The sequence below is a fragment of the Somniosus microcephalus genome, chromosome 2, assembly GCF_052327205.1.
Source record: "Somniosus microcephalus isolate GS21.2 chromosome 2, FLI_Smic_1.0, whole genome shotgun sequence".
Lineage (NCBI taxonomy): Eukaryota > Metazoa > Chordata > Chondrichthyes > Squaliformes > Somniosidae > Somniosus > Somniosus microcephalus.
This window is the reverse complement of record NC_140988.1, coordinates 46,611,792-46,626,645: the sequence shown is the minus strand read 5'-3', so window position 1 is coordinate 46,626,645 and position 14,854 is coordinate 46,611,792. Positions and strand designations below refer to the sequence as shown.

Below are 14,854 nucleotides of genomic sequence, written 5' to 3'. Positions count from 1 at the left end.
CCCCAAATAAGTCCAAAGTCTAGAACCAAGGGAGTGGGAACGATTCGAACTGCTCAGGGAGTCAGAGGTGAAGCTGACCACACACACCACCCCTTACAACTGCTACCTGTCCCAACACTTCCAGTGCACCTCCAGCATTGACTTCACCTCCAGCATTAACTTCACCTCCAACTGCCGCATCTCTGATTTATGCCAAAGTTCCACCCTCGGTCCCTTCCTTTTCTTCATTTACATGTTGCCCCTTTGTAATGCCATCAGTAGGCAAAGGGTTGCTTTCTACATGTGCGCTGACAATACTCTACTTTTCCATCATTTGCCTTGATGTCACAACTACCTCCATGCTGCCAGACTGCCTGTCTAAGATCAAGTTGTGGATGAGCCAGAATTTCCTCCAATTAATTATTGGGAAGACTGAAGCAATCATATTTGATCCCCACCCATTACCATTGATTTAATTCCCCTTCCCGACTGCTCTCTCAGGCTGCACCAGATGGTCTGCAAACTTAGTGTCCTGCTTGACCCAGAGTGGAGCTTCAAACTCCATGGGGCGAAATTGGGTGCCTTTCCACCTCCCGGTAGCGCCCCGGACCCGAAATTGACTTCTGCCCCCTGCAGCAGCACCGGGCGAAAACACCGACAGCTGCAGGAGGCATGTGTCGGTCAGCCAGCCGCTTCGGGGGCGATGATTAAAGGCAAGGTGGCTGAGGTAAGTAAAAAAAAAAAATACCTTTCTTGTTCCGCATTTTTTTTGCGGGTTTCTGCCTGGCACTCTGCTTGAGTGCCGAGCTGATTGCGTTGGATCGCGGCTGCCTTGGTGGTCCAGGTAGGTAATTTTTTTATTGCCGAGCCTGCAGCGATGACCTTCCCTTTAAGGGAGGGAAGGAACCTTTGAACGCGGCAGCGCTGCACGGCCCAATGGCCCAATGTGCAGCGCTGCTGAAGTCTCCGCCCCGCCTGCTGCCGATTGTGCTCCAAGAAGGAAGTGGAGAGCTTGATTTAGCGCTCCACTTCCTTGTTGGAGCGCAAAAAATATTTTTGGCACTAATTTTCCAAACTTTTAAGATTTAGCATCCCAAACGGGGCAATAATGAATTTCTCCCCCCATATCTTAACCATCATGAAGACAGCTTATTTCCACCTCTGCAACATTGCCTGTCTCCACCCCTACCTCACCACACTGCAGCTGAAACCCTTATCTTTGCCACCTCCAGACTCAATTAGCATATATCACAAAGGCTCCTAAATTATGGCCTGTTAGCAGATTGGTGCTCTATGTGCTTCAGACAAGAAATAATCTTAAAGCCTACTTAATTGATAATATCGCTCCGCACCTGATCAGCACCAAGACTACCAGTGCACCAGATTGTATAAACAACCCCCATGTTACAAAGAGTTATGGCAGTCTAGAGAATCAAATTGAATTTTTAAAAATATATTTTAGGTGAAAATTTTTAATTTTCCCTCAGGTTTTCACACCTAACTCAGACATGAAGGGCTCGATTTTCCAAGCCCCGAGGAGGCGGGCATGGAGGTGGGACAGCACGTAAAATCGGAGAAAGTGGGGGAGGATGGCAAACCCGTCCCCAACCCGCCTCCGTGCCCTTTTGCCAGGAGGCGGGAGGATGTGCAGCTTCGGGTCCCGTCTCCTGGAGGCTGGAAAGGCTTTTAATCCTTTTAACTGCTTGTTAACAGGTAGTTAACAGGCAGAAAAAGGGATTAGTGCCATTTTACCTTCACAGCTGAAGGCTTCCCGATCTCGGAGAACCCCGCCAGGTTGGAAGAGACGTGGAGGAGGTCTGCGGTGGTCGGAGGCACCTGGAAGTAAGGTGTAGAGATGAGTGATGGGTGCAAGTGTGGAGTGGTAAGTATGCAAGGTGAGTGATAAGTTTAAAAAAGTGTTCACTTACCTTTTTTTACTTCTATAGCCTTTAGCCGTGCTGGATCGGGAGAGCGGACATCCACCTTGTCAATCCATCAGGCATCTGAAATTTACTTTTTTACAATTTTTTTCAGTCCTCAGCACAAAAACTAATCAAACTCAAGAGAATATCAGTGTTTGACAGCTTCACAGAGCTGTCAAACGCTGTCATTTCTTCTTTCAAGAAGTCTTGACAGATAGCACGTCTGATGTTGACGTGATCTGTCAGTGACTTCTTCCCTAATTGGCTTGCTGAGCCCACAGGGCGGGCTTAACAAGCTCAATCAGGGGAAAATCCCTCTGAATGGTCAGGCGAGGATGGAGGCGGGACATTTACACGACAAGCAGCAGTCCCGCCTCCAAGTCGCCTCCATTGACAAAATCCAGCCCGAAAAATTAAAATAAGCATAGGATAATAGAAAAAAACATGGAATTCAAAAAGGCCATACTGTACATCAAGTCAGTTCCTTCCAGAGGTTATGTACAATCTCCCCTATGATGGCCTCTAACCCAATCCATTTAATCTCTAAAGGAAATGTTCCTCATAAATGCTCCACGATACCCAACGATTAAGCAAAACATCAGAATATTCATCCATCTTCCTAGCTCCACTTTGTCTAGTAATACATAATGACCCTGAAATTCCATGGGGATTCTCCCAATGTCTCACCATAACTCCAGTGGGATACTGGCAAAACCCAAGAGAAATAGCAGAGACCAGAAGAACTCCTGCAGAATTTCAGAGCCCATCTATTTTATATGATCAAATATGCAGAATAAGTAGCAAAAGGAAAATAGGTTTTACCATCTACTTCACTAACTCTTTTTTTTATCCGTTCCTGGGATCTGGGCGTCACTGGCAAGGCCAGCATTTATTGCCCATCCCTAATTGCCCTTGAGAAGGTGGTGGTGAGCCGTCTTCTTGAACCGCTGCAGTCCGCGTGGTGAAGGTACTCCCATAGTGCTGATAGGAAGGGAGTTCCAGAATTTTGACCCAGCGACTATGAAGAAACGGCGATATATTTCCAAGTCAGGATGGTGTGTGACTTGGAGGGGAACTTGGAGGTGGTGGTGTTCCCATGTGCCTGCTGCCCTTGTCCTTCTAGGTGGTAGCATGGGTTTGTGAGGTGCTGTCGAAGAAGCCTTGGCGAGTTGCTGCATTGAATCTTGTAGATGGTACACACTGCAGCCACAGTGCGCCGGTGGTGGAGGGAGTGAATGTTTAAGGTGGTAGATGGGGTGCCAATCAAGCAGATTGCTTTGTTCTGGATGGTGTCGAGCTTCTTGAGTGTTGTTGGAGCTGCACTCATCCAGGCAAGTGGAGGGTATTCCATCACACTCCTTACTTGTGCCTTGTAGTTGGTGGAAAGGCTTTGGAGAGTCAGGAGGTGAGGCACTCACCGCAGAATACCCAGCCTCTGACCTGCTCTTGTCGCCACAGTATTTATGCGGCTGGTCCAGTTAGGTTTCTGGTCAATAATGACCCCCAGGATGTTGATGTTGGGGGATTCGTCATTGGTAATGTCATTGAATGTCATGGGGTGATGGTTAGATGCTCTCTTGTTGGAGATAGTCATTGCCTGGCACTTGTGTGGTGCAAATGTTACTTGCCACTTATCAGCCCAAGCCTAAATGTCAGCCAGGTCTTGCTGCATGTGGGCATAGACTGCTTCATTATCTGAGGAGTTGCAAATGGAACTGAACACTTTGCAATCATCAGTGACCATCCCCACTTCTGACCTTATGATGGAGGGAAGGTCATTGATGAAGCAGCTGAAGATGGTTGGGCCTAGGACACTGCCCTGAGGAACTCCTGCAGCGATGTCCTGGAACTGTGATGATTGACATCCAACAACCACAACCATCTTCCTTTGTGCTAGGTATGACTCCAGCCAGTGGAGAGTTTTCCCCCTGATTCCCATTGGCTTCAATTTTACTGGGGCTCCCTGATGCCACACTCGGTCAAATGCTGTCTTGATGTTAAGGGCAGTCACTCTCACCTCACCTCTGGAATTCAGTTCTTTCGTCCATGTTTGGACCAAAGCCCTAATGAGGTCTGGAGCTGATTGGTCCTGCCGGAACCCAAACTGAGCATCAGTGAGCAGGTTATTGGTGAGTAAGTGCCGTTTGACAGCACTGTTGATGATCCCTTCCATCACTTTGCTGATGATTGAGAGTAGACTGATGGGCGGTAATTGTCCGGATTGGATTTGTCCTGCTCTTTGGGGACAGGACATACCTGGGCAGTTTTCCATATTGTCGGGTAGATGCCAGTGTTATAGTTGTATTGGAACAGCTTGGCTAGAGGCGCAACTAGTTCTGGAACACAAGTCTTCAGCATAACAGCTGGGTTATTGTTGGGGCCCATAGCCTTTGCTGTATCCAGTGCGCTCAGCCGTTTCTTGATATCACGTGGAGTGAATCGAATTGGCTGAAGACTGGCATCTGTGATGGTGGGGACCTTAGGAGGAGGCCAAGATGGATCATCCACTCGGCACTTCTGGTTGAAGATGGTTGCAAACGCTTCAGCCTTGTCTTTTGCACTCACATGCTGGGCTCCGCCATCATTGAGGATGGGGATGTTCGAGGAGACTCCTCCTCCCGTCAGTTGTTTAATGGTCCACCATCATTCACGACTGGATGTGGCAGGACTGCAGAGCTTTGATCTGATCCATTAGTTCTGGGATCACTTAGCTCTGTCTATAGCATGCTGCTTCCATTGTTTAGCATGCATGTTGTCCTGTGTTGCAGCTTCCCCAGGTTGGCACCTCATTTTTAGATACGCCTGGTGCTGCTCTTGGCATGCTCTTCTACACTCCTCATTCAACCAGGGTTGGTCGCCTGGCTTGATGTTAATAGTAGAGTGAGGGATATGCCAGGCCATGAGGTTACAGATTGTGGTGGAATACAATTCTGCTGCTGTTGATGGCCCATAGCACTTCATGACCAGTTTTGAGCTGCTAGGTCTGTTCTGAATCTATCCCATTTAACATGGTGGTAGTGCCACACAACACGATGGAGGATGTCCTCAGTGTGAAGATGGGACTTCATCTCCACAAGGACTGTGCGGTGGTCACTGCTACCAATACTGTCATGGACAGATACATCTGCGACAGTTAGATTGATGAGGACGAGGTCTATTGAAGCATATTGCAGCAAGTACTTGTCCTCAGGTTGGAATTGGATGTAAAGTGTAAAAATTGACACATACATACAGGAACATGCATCTCAACAGTCACTAACATAACACTTCCAGACATTACATTTTTCATATGTTTCCTTACCTTGGGAGATTAGGGTTCCACAGTCGAACAGTTCTGTCTAACCCGCCTGTGACAACCAGGTTCTTTTCTTTACAGAAGTCAAAGGTTTTTGCTCCTTTTGAGATTAAAAATACTGTCTCATCACAACTCAATCTCCTCTGCAGAACAGTTGCTGCTGGCTCGGGGTGTCTATTCTTATTATGAACTGCATCTCGAATTTCTTTCATCTTCTGCTGAAAGCTCTTTGTGCCTCTGACACAACCTATAATGTTTATTTTAAGTACAATGTCAAGAAAGCATTTAAACAGCTCATAAATGTTCATTTTTGTAACTGTTGTACAATATGCTTAGTTTCATTTTTTTAATTCTTAGGATGTGGGTGATGTTGCAGGGATGCATTTATTGCCCATTCCCGAGAAGGTGGTGGTGGGCTTTCTCTTTGAACCGCTGCAGTTCTTCTGGTGATGGTGCTCCCACAATGGTGTTAGATAGGGCATTGCAAGATATTGACCCAGCAACAAATAAAGAACTTGGAAGGGACATAGAGGTGACATTGTTGTTCATCCTTCTTGGTGATAGAAGTTGTAAGAGAGGGAAGTGTTGTCAAAGTAACCTTGATGAGTTGCTGCAGTGCGTCCTGTAGATTGTACATACTGCAACCACGGTGCACCAGTGAATATTAACTCCAGTGCCAGGGGTACTGATCAAGTAATCTGCTCTGTTTGAAGATCGTGGGGAGTTGGCTCGGCTTTCTCTTGTTTGTGATGGTCAATACTTGGCACTTAAGTGGTGCAAATGTTACCTACCACTTGTTAGCCTAAGCCTGGATGTTATCCAGGTCCTGCAGTGGGCTGGCATGGGCTGCTTCATTATTCGAGAAGTTGTGAATGGAGCTGAACACAGCGGAAGAGTTGGCAAACAGCTCCACTCCTGACCCTATGATGGAGGGAGCATTGTTTATCACGCAGCTGAAAATGACTGGGTTGAGGACACTTTCCTGAGGAACTTCTGCAGTGATGGATGCCTCTGACATGCTACCAAGATATTAGTAAAAATCATTGCTAGAACAAAATTCACCTACTTATCTTACCTATAACTAGTGCAGTAGCTTCCTCATTGCAACTTGATATAACTGCATTGATAGAGCGAATGTATTTAATCTGTAAAAAAAAATCAAGCAACTAGAATTATTTTTCAAATTAATTGATAAGATTTCTTGACAGAAAAGAGCCATAGAGGCCCCACAAATTAGCCTGTAACACTTTACCTCTGTCACCCAATCATTATGAACCTTCCAACGTATGTAAGAGATTTGCCCACTACCTGCGAGTTTCTCAATGGTAATACTTGGAATTCCATCCACTGCCGGACCCTTTGTCCAGTTCCTGCAGAGTAAAGCACTTTCGGGAATTAATATTAAGTTTATGATTTGCTGTGGCAGCAGAAATAATATATTCTTTCAAGAAATATAGGCATGAGTTAGGATAAATGTATTTTCAGTTCTGTCATTGTTCAAAAGCAAAATGGTCTTACAGCAATTTGATTGGTTCAGTTTGACTTTTTTTTTTAATTGGTGTATTTTCTTCAGACTACATGGTTCTGATTTATTGTGGCTAAAGGACTTTGTAAAAACACTATTTGATTTGATAGGTTCAGTTTCTGTTTTTTTGGATTGATAATATTTTTGTCACTTCTCTTAGTTACTGAATTGTGATTTCTTGGTGATTTACGTATATTAAACGTAACCAATTAGTTGTGAGAAATTTGCATATAATTAGTCAATGCCAAGTGTGCTACAAAATGCAACACAAGAGGGTGATGGACAAAAGTGCATACAGACATAACGCTTTTTATAATATTAGCAAATCACCCACGGCACTGACCATGGTAAATCAGAGGAAGGGCTCATTTATAAGGGTTGGATCATTATATCATATAAAACACAATCAGTTAAAAATTCTCTAGGGGTACTTCAGTAAGAGACCAGCAAAACCCAGAGAAATGGCATAAATGGCTGCTTACAACATTTCTCAGTAGATTCCACTGATCTCCTGCTAAAGTTACAGCAGGATAGTGGGAGAACCTGTAATTTCAGGGGCAATGAATCATTTTGCTGCTAATATGTAGATGTGTGTTCCTTGTAGGCTGAATCTTCAGTGATGATTTGCCAGCAGTTCTGCGCAGCTCACCAGTTCCATGAAAATAAGGCCCGAGGCCCATTATCAAGGACAGCTCTGGCTTCATTATTCAAATACAGGGATCGTACCCTGCACGCCGGAATTTCTAGGCCACTGTATTTCTGAAGTGGCAGAAATTGGTTGTCAGATATTAATCATAAATGCCCCAAATAACTGCATTACACAATATGAGCAGAAAAGTTCAGGATAGAAGCAATAATCCAGTTCGACTGTTTCTGAAAACGGAGTTATTTCCCCTACCTCAGGCTTTCCCCCATCATTGACACAAGGAAGATATTGACACATCCCTGTGAAAAGTAGAGCATTGTTTTTATTTACTGTAACATGCTAGCCTCTATTTCTGTTTTTCCATACTAATTTACTAAATCACCAATCACTCTGCTTCATAAGTAGCTATTTTACAGCAACTTCCACAAGAACTGCAATGGTCAATACAAATAATTAATTTTCTTAAGCAGTGTACAGAGTCTTGGTCAGAATCAGAAATTACAGGACCCGCTATGCTGTTTTTAGGTTAACCAATTTTAAGTCCTCAACATGTCTTCAGACCCAATGAAGGCTCATGGCTTCAGGTCAAATACAGGCAAGGAAACTTGCTGATTAGAACCTACCGCCCTCCCTCAGCTGATGAATCAGTACCCCTCCATGTTGAACTCCACTTGGAAGAAGCACTGAGGGTAGGACACAGAATGTACTCTGGGTGGGGGACTTCAATGTCTATCACCCAAGTGGGTTTATCGTACCACTACTGACTAAGCTGATCAAGTCCTGAAGGAAATAGCTTCCAGGTTGAGCTTGCAGCAGGTGGAGAGAGAACCAACACAAGGGAATAAACTATTTGACCTTGTCCTCCCAAATCTAACTGTCGCAGATCCATCTGTCCATGACAGCATTGGTAAGAGTGACCACTGCACGGTCTTCATGGAGAGGAAGTCGTGTCTTCACAGAGAACACCGTCGATCATGTCGTGTGGCACTATCAAGTGGGATAGATTAAGAACAGATCAAGCAGCCATCCATGAGGAGCTGTGGGTCATTAGCAGCAGCAGAATTGTATTCCACCACAATTTTTATCCTCATGGTCCTGCATATCCTTCATTTCTCCATTACCATCAAGTTAGATGACCAACCCTGGTTCATTGAGGAGTGTAGAAGAGCATGCCAGGAGCTGCAGGCGTACCTAAAAATGAAGTGCCAACCTGGTGAAGCTCCAACACAGGACTGCATGCATGCTAAACAGCAAAAGCAGCGTGCCATAGTCAGAGCTAAATGATCTCACGACCAATGAATCAGGTCAAAGTTCTGCAGTCCTGCCACATCCAGTCGGGAAAGTGTTCGTAACTATTTTCAGCCAGAATTACTGAGAAAATTATCCTTCTCGGTCTTCTCCTAAAATCCCCACCATCACAGATGCCAATCTTCAGCTGATTTGATTCACTCCACGTGACATCAAGAAACAGCTAAGTGCACTGGACACAGCAAAGGCTACGGGTCCCGACAATATCCCGGCTGTAGTGCTGAAGGCCTGTGCATGGCACATGCTTTGGTCAGTCATTAATGAATTTTGTAGAGGGTTTGAAATAGATGCGGTGCCCCCCTATTTGCATATGCAAAGAAGCTAATGCCTGTTTCAGCTGCAGGCCCTGGACGCCTGTACAGAAGCCTTTCCCAATATGGTGGGCACCACACGTCTAGCATGCAATGTTCGCATGCATGCCACCCGCCATATTGGGCGCTTAGGCACCCAATTTACACCTGTAAAACGGGCGCGGCACCAACAAATTTCTGGGCCATTTTGTTTTACTGAAGCTTTGTAAATGCTTCAATTAAAATTAGCTTTCTAATGATTTTACAGACAATATTTGACTACATGGTTTCCCCCTACCTCTTCTGCCATCAACCACCCCCCAACCCCCCAAAATAAACAGTAAAAGGTAAAAAGAAAATTAAAATCATACAAAAAATTCACTGTCCCTTTAACAGCTCCTACCCACTGGACCTTACCTTATGTCTCAGTATCCCTGGGCTAGGAAGTTGAAAGAAAACGCAGGATTCCTGCCCCTAATCACTACCACATCAAGCCTGCTGGCCGTAATATTATACGAATGTTAGGTTGAGGACATAAATGGCCTGGTAACGTCCTCACAATCAAATAGTCTGTCAAGGCTTAGATGACAGTGGAGATAGATAGACTCTTGGACTCTAGGGGAATCAAGGGATATGGAAATCGGGCAGAAAAGTGGAGTTGAGGCTAAAGTTGAGCCATGATCTTATTGAATGGCGGAGCAGGCTGTATGGCCTACTCCTGCTCCTAATTCTTATGCTCTTATGTTCTTAGGTGAAGAACCGCCACTAGGGGGAGGAACAGTAATGCTGCTAGGACCCTACAACTGCATGTCAGCGTGAGTTGCCATCTTTAGGAGGGGAGGGGGAAGGGCAGAAAATTGGAGAAGGAGGGTAAAAATTATGCTTTCAAAAATGTTAAAATTAAAATATGCTGCCAAAGGATTTGTTTTACTTATCTGATTGAACAAAATTAAACGAATTTAGCACATTCCATAAAAACATTGGAGCCAAAAATCCTTGGCCCCTTCAGTTGTCCTGGGGTCCAGGTTGAGCTTAGGAGGCCCAGTGGAGATGGGTACTTTGGCAGGACCTGGGAACAACGAGCCTCCTCTCAGAATCCCACCCTTAGTCCAGGGGCTTGGGGCTTCCATCCACCTCAGACATGACCCCATGATGATAAGGGGGTGTGGTCAAGAGAAAGGAATTTCCACGTAGAATTTCCTCGGCCCCAGCTTCCCTACTTTCCATTGACCTGTATGCCAAATTTATTTTGGCACACAGGTCAGCTCAGCATCAGAAGTGGAGCTCAACAGGATTTTCAGGCCTGGATCACAGGGATGCTGCTGACAGGGATAGGCCTTGCTGTCAAGGAGGGGTCATCAGCCTCATTTCCTGCACTCAGGGGGGGCCCACCAACAGCCACCCCAAGCAGCCATCTGGTACTACATTTCCCGTGCCCCTCCTCTGGCATCCATAGTGCCACAGGTGCCAGTCCAACTTATATTAGCGATGTGACCCTGTCCTGACCCCAGATACTCCAGCAGGTTCAGGAGTGGAGATCTCCAGCACACAACGCCAGCAAAGCAGGAATGAGGCTTTTTGGCCCCATTGTGTTGATCAACTGAACTGATCTATAACAACAATTGATGGATTTGAAACTTTTGCTAGTGAAGATGCACCAATCCAAATGTTGAAAACATACCTGTTCATCGCCATATAGGATCACACACTCATCATCTCCTGTGGAACTAAAGAAAACAAGATTTAAATATAAACCTTGACATCAAAATGTGAAACACAGAGCACTGCCACAGGTAACTTTTTAAAAATGAATTCTTGACATCCTATGTGACTGTGGCCATGGTAAACTATCCCTCCTCATCCTTCTTGACCTGTCTGCAGCCTTTGACACAGTTGACCACACCATCCTCCTCCGATGTCCAGCTGGGTGGGACTGCCCTCACCTGGTTCCATTCTTATATATCCAGTCGTGGCCAGAGAATCACCTGCAACGGCTTCTCTTGCTGCTCCCGCATTGTTACCTCTGGAGACCCCCACGGATCTATCCTTGGCCTCCTCCTATTTCTCATCTACACGCTGCCCCTCAGCGACATCATCCAAAAGCACAATGTCAGGTTCCACATGTACGCTGATGACACCCAGCTTTACCTCACCACTAGCCTTCTTAACCCCTCCACTGTCTCTGATTTGTCACGCTGCTTGTCTGACATGCAGTCCTAGATTAGCAGAAATTTCCTCCAACTAAACACTGGGAAGACCAAAGCCATTGGCCTGGAAATTGCGGTCGGAGGTGTGGCGTCCGCGTACGCCTCCGAACCGCAAGAAAACTCCGTACTTACCTGATGGCTCCGGAGCTTCTGATTCATGCAGTCCTGGGCCTGCAGGCGTACGCCTGCGTAAAGGCCCAACATCCCAGGGGCGCATGCGGTTCACAAGCGTCCCTGGGATCACGTGGGCCGGCCCAACCAATGACAAAGGAGGATTCCTATTATCCGTACGTAAATGGAATCCCCATAAGCATAATAAAAATCACCCAATGAATACAATTTCACAACACTGAAATAAAAATAAATGATCACAGGTTCAAAATTAATTCAAATACCCTTTAATTAAACAAATAAAATTTAATTTTTTGAAAAATAAATTTAAACATTTTTAACCAGGACAAAATTAACCTAAACTAATTTTAAATGTAAGCGAATGTTTAAATCATTTAAAAAAAATATTTTAACATTTATTTAAACCCTTACACTGGTAAAAGAAGGCCTTACGCCTGCTTTTACCAGGCATATGGATTTGGTGGGTATTCGCTGCAGCAGTTGGGCAAATAGCCCTACCCTGCGCCAGCGAAAATGAATTTCCAGCGGATGGGTCCAATCTGTCGAGGAGAAACTTGACAGATCGCAAGTTCCGGGTTTTCATGCATGCGCATCACACGCGGAAACACGGAATTTGTGGGGCACTTACGACGCCGTAAGTCATCGAATCCGGCCATTGTCTTCAGTCCCGTCACAAATTCGGTTCCCTAGCCACTGACTCCATCCCTCTCCCTGGTTACTGTCTGAGGCTGAATCAGACCATTCACAACCTTGGTGTCCTATTTGACGGCGATGAACTTCCGATCACCAAGACAGCCTACCTCCACCTCTGTAACATCGCCCATTTCCATTCCTGCCTCATCTCATCTGCTGCTGAAAACCTTATCCATGCCTTTATTACCTCTAGACATGACTTCTTCTGGCCGGCCTCCCATCGTCCACCTTCCATAAACTTACACTTATCCAGAACTTTGCTGCTCCTATCCTAACTCGCACCAAGTCCCATTCACCCATCACCTCTATGCTCATTGACCTACATTGGCTCCGGGACCGGCAACACCTCGATTTTAAAATTCTCATCTTTGTCTTCAAATCCTGCCATGGCCTCACTTCTCCCTATCTCTGTAACCTCCTCCAGCCCTACAACCCACCGAGATTTCTGCATTCCTCCAATTCTGGACTCTTGCGCGTCCCCAATTTTAATTACGGCCGTGTCTTCAGCTACCTGAACCTTAAGCTCTGGAATTTCCTCCCTAAGCCTCTCCACCTCTCTCTCCTTCTTTAAGGCACTCCTTAAATCCTAACTCTGTGACCAAGCTTTTGGTCACCTGTCCTAATATCTCCTTGTGTGACTCGGTGTCAAATTTTGTTTGATAATGCTCCTGTGAAGCACCTTGGAATGTTTTAATAAATTAAAGGTGCTTATATAAATGAAAGTTGTTGTTGTTGATGTGGACATCACTGGCAAGGTAGTTGTTGCACATGTGAGAAGGTAGTGATGGGCCTTCTTGAACCGCTGCAGTCTGCTTAGCAAATGTTTCTTGAAACAATTCTACTGCATAACTGGGATACTGCCTTAAAGTACTGACGAGGATTTTGGAAACATTTTGAAATATTTATGTGAAAAGAACATTTATAGCATTAACCTTTTTTGTCACTGTCTTGATTTGAGGAGTTTTTCAGTTGTTATCCTTGTTTTAAATCCATTTTAGTAGGTTCTGGTAATTATGGCGTAGCATGGTATCACCCACCTAATACAGAGTGGATGGATAAGTGTGATGCCCTATATGATCAGTCAGCTATCATGAGACGGTACTAAATAAAGGCCAAGCACTTCCCAAAAAGGAGAAAAAAATAAGAGGGCATGTCACTCAGGGTTACTCTTGCACACCACCTGGTGGCCTGATAGAGCAGCTTTGGCAGGTCACCAGTCTGCCCTCAAGTGGCTGGCCTGGGAGACCTGAAGAGAGAAGTAGAAAGTTATTTTTTTAAGAGATGATTGTGCTTATTGTGAAAGTGATAATATGTGTAGACCCACTGTTAGCACTCCTAGGCCAGGTGTACACAGAGTAGAGCTCTCTCTACTCTTCCCCAACTTCAGAAGAATACATCCTTCTGCACAGGTAGATTTTTTCCAGTTTCTATACCAGCCATCACTGTAGCTTCTAGTGAGAATGCTCGTTTATTACTAATTAACAATGAATTATGGGTAGTTTGTGCAATAGGTCCTTACCCTTCGGGAACTGGGTTGAGACGGTGGCATAGTGGTTAGCACTGTTGCCTCACAGCGCCAGGGACCCGGGTTCGAATCCGGCCTCGGGCGACTGTCTGTGTGGAGTTTGCACATTCTCCCCGTGTTTGCGTGGGTTTCCTCCGGGTGCTCCGGTTTCCTCCCACAGTCCAAAGATGTGCGGGTTAGGTTGATTGGCTATGGTAAAATTGACCCTTAGTGTTAGGGGGATTAAATACGTGGGGTTACGGGGATAGGGGTGGGATATGTGTTGGTGTAGGGGTTATGGGGATCGGGTGGGATATGTGTCGGTGCAGGCTCGATGGGCCGAAATGGCCTCTATCTGCACTGTGGGGTTTCTGTGATTCTGTGATTCTGTGTGAGACTGCCCAAGTTCATCTCACATAGCACCCTTACAGCCAGAAGAGAGAGGGGACTTCTCCCCCATTCAATCTGGACTAATTTAAACCAGAAGGAACTGGATAATATGTTAACATTGCATCCCACAGCCCTTCATAAAATAATTCTTAAAATGGAGGGGAAATGTAGTACAGATTTTGATTTGATTATCTGTTTATAATATTTGTGTTGTGCATTTATGTATACTTTCAGAATTTATTTGAGTGGAGTACCAGAGTAATCCATCAGATTTTGTCATTCTCCTGATGTTATTCATGTGGAAATATGAATACTACTGCCACCGTTCTAGGATTTAACAAGTGTTGCAAACACTTAGCAGGTATCCTGTAAAGAGGAATAGAATACATTAAGCTCTTCCTTAACAGCAGTCACATTAAGTAGTAATATTACCTGTAGTCTAGTCGAAGAGGCATAGATTCGAGGCCAATTATTTGACAATAGGGTTCAAAGTTGGAGAGTTCATACATACGGATTTCTCGATCACTAGGCACAAAATATGATTATGATTTATTAATATTTATGTAGTGATAACATAATCTGCTTTGAAATATCAATCATTACTGTTGCTGAAGGACAGTACTGAGGACCTTGGCACTACCAATTACTATACTGTCCAGAGAAAATAAATCTAAGCAACTTGATATTGTCCCATCTTTGTTATAATTAATCTGTCACTCTTTATTCTAATTTATTTTGTGTCTTTTCAATTATATCCTTTACTGATGAGTAGTTCTTATTTTGAACTTCTCAATGTCTTGTACACACTCATGAAAAAAAATGAAAGGAAATCAAAATTAAACCGCATGTCCATCTATATAACTAAAATGTAACTAGTGTATACCTGTCACACTACAAAATTACACTTGCAACATGCATGTCACATTGTATGTCACAGTTGCTTGATTGGCTCAAATATTGTAT

General features: G+C 44.7%; 1 pseudogene; it reads right to left on the bottom strand.

Moving 5' to 3' along the window:
- The window catches only part of LOC147122696 (cilia- and flagella-associated protein 337-like), a 41,202-nt pseudogene extending 26,786 nt beyond the window's left edge, over positions 1-14,416 (bottom strand).
- Between the last annotated feature and the right edge of the window lie 438 nt (positions 14,417-14,854).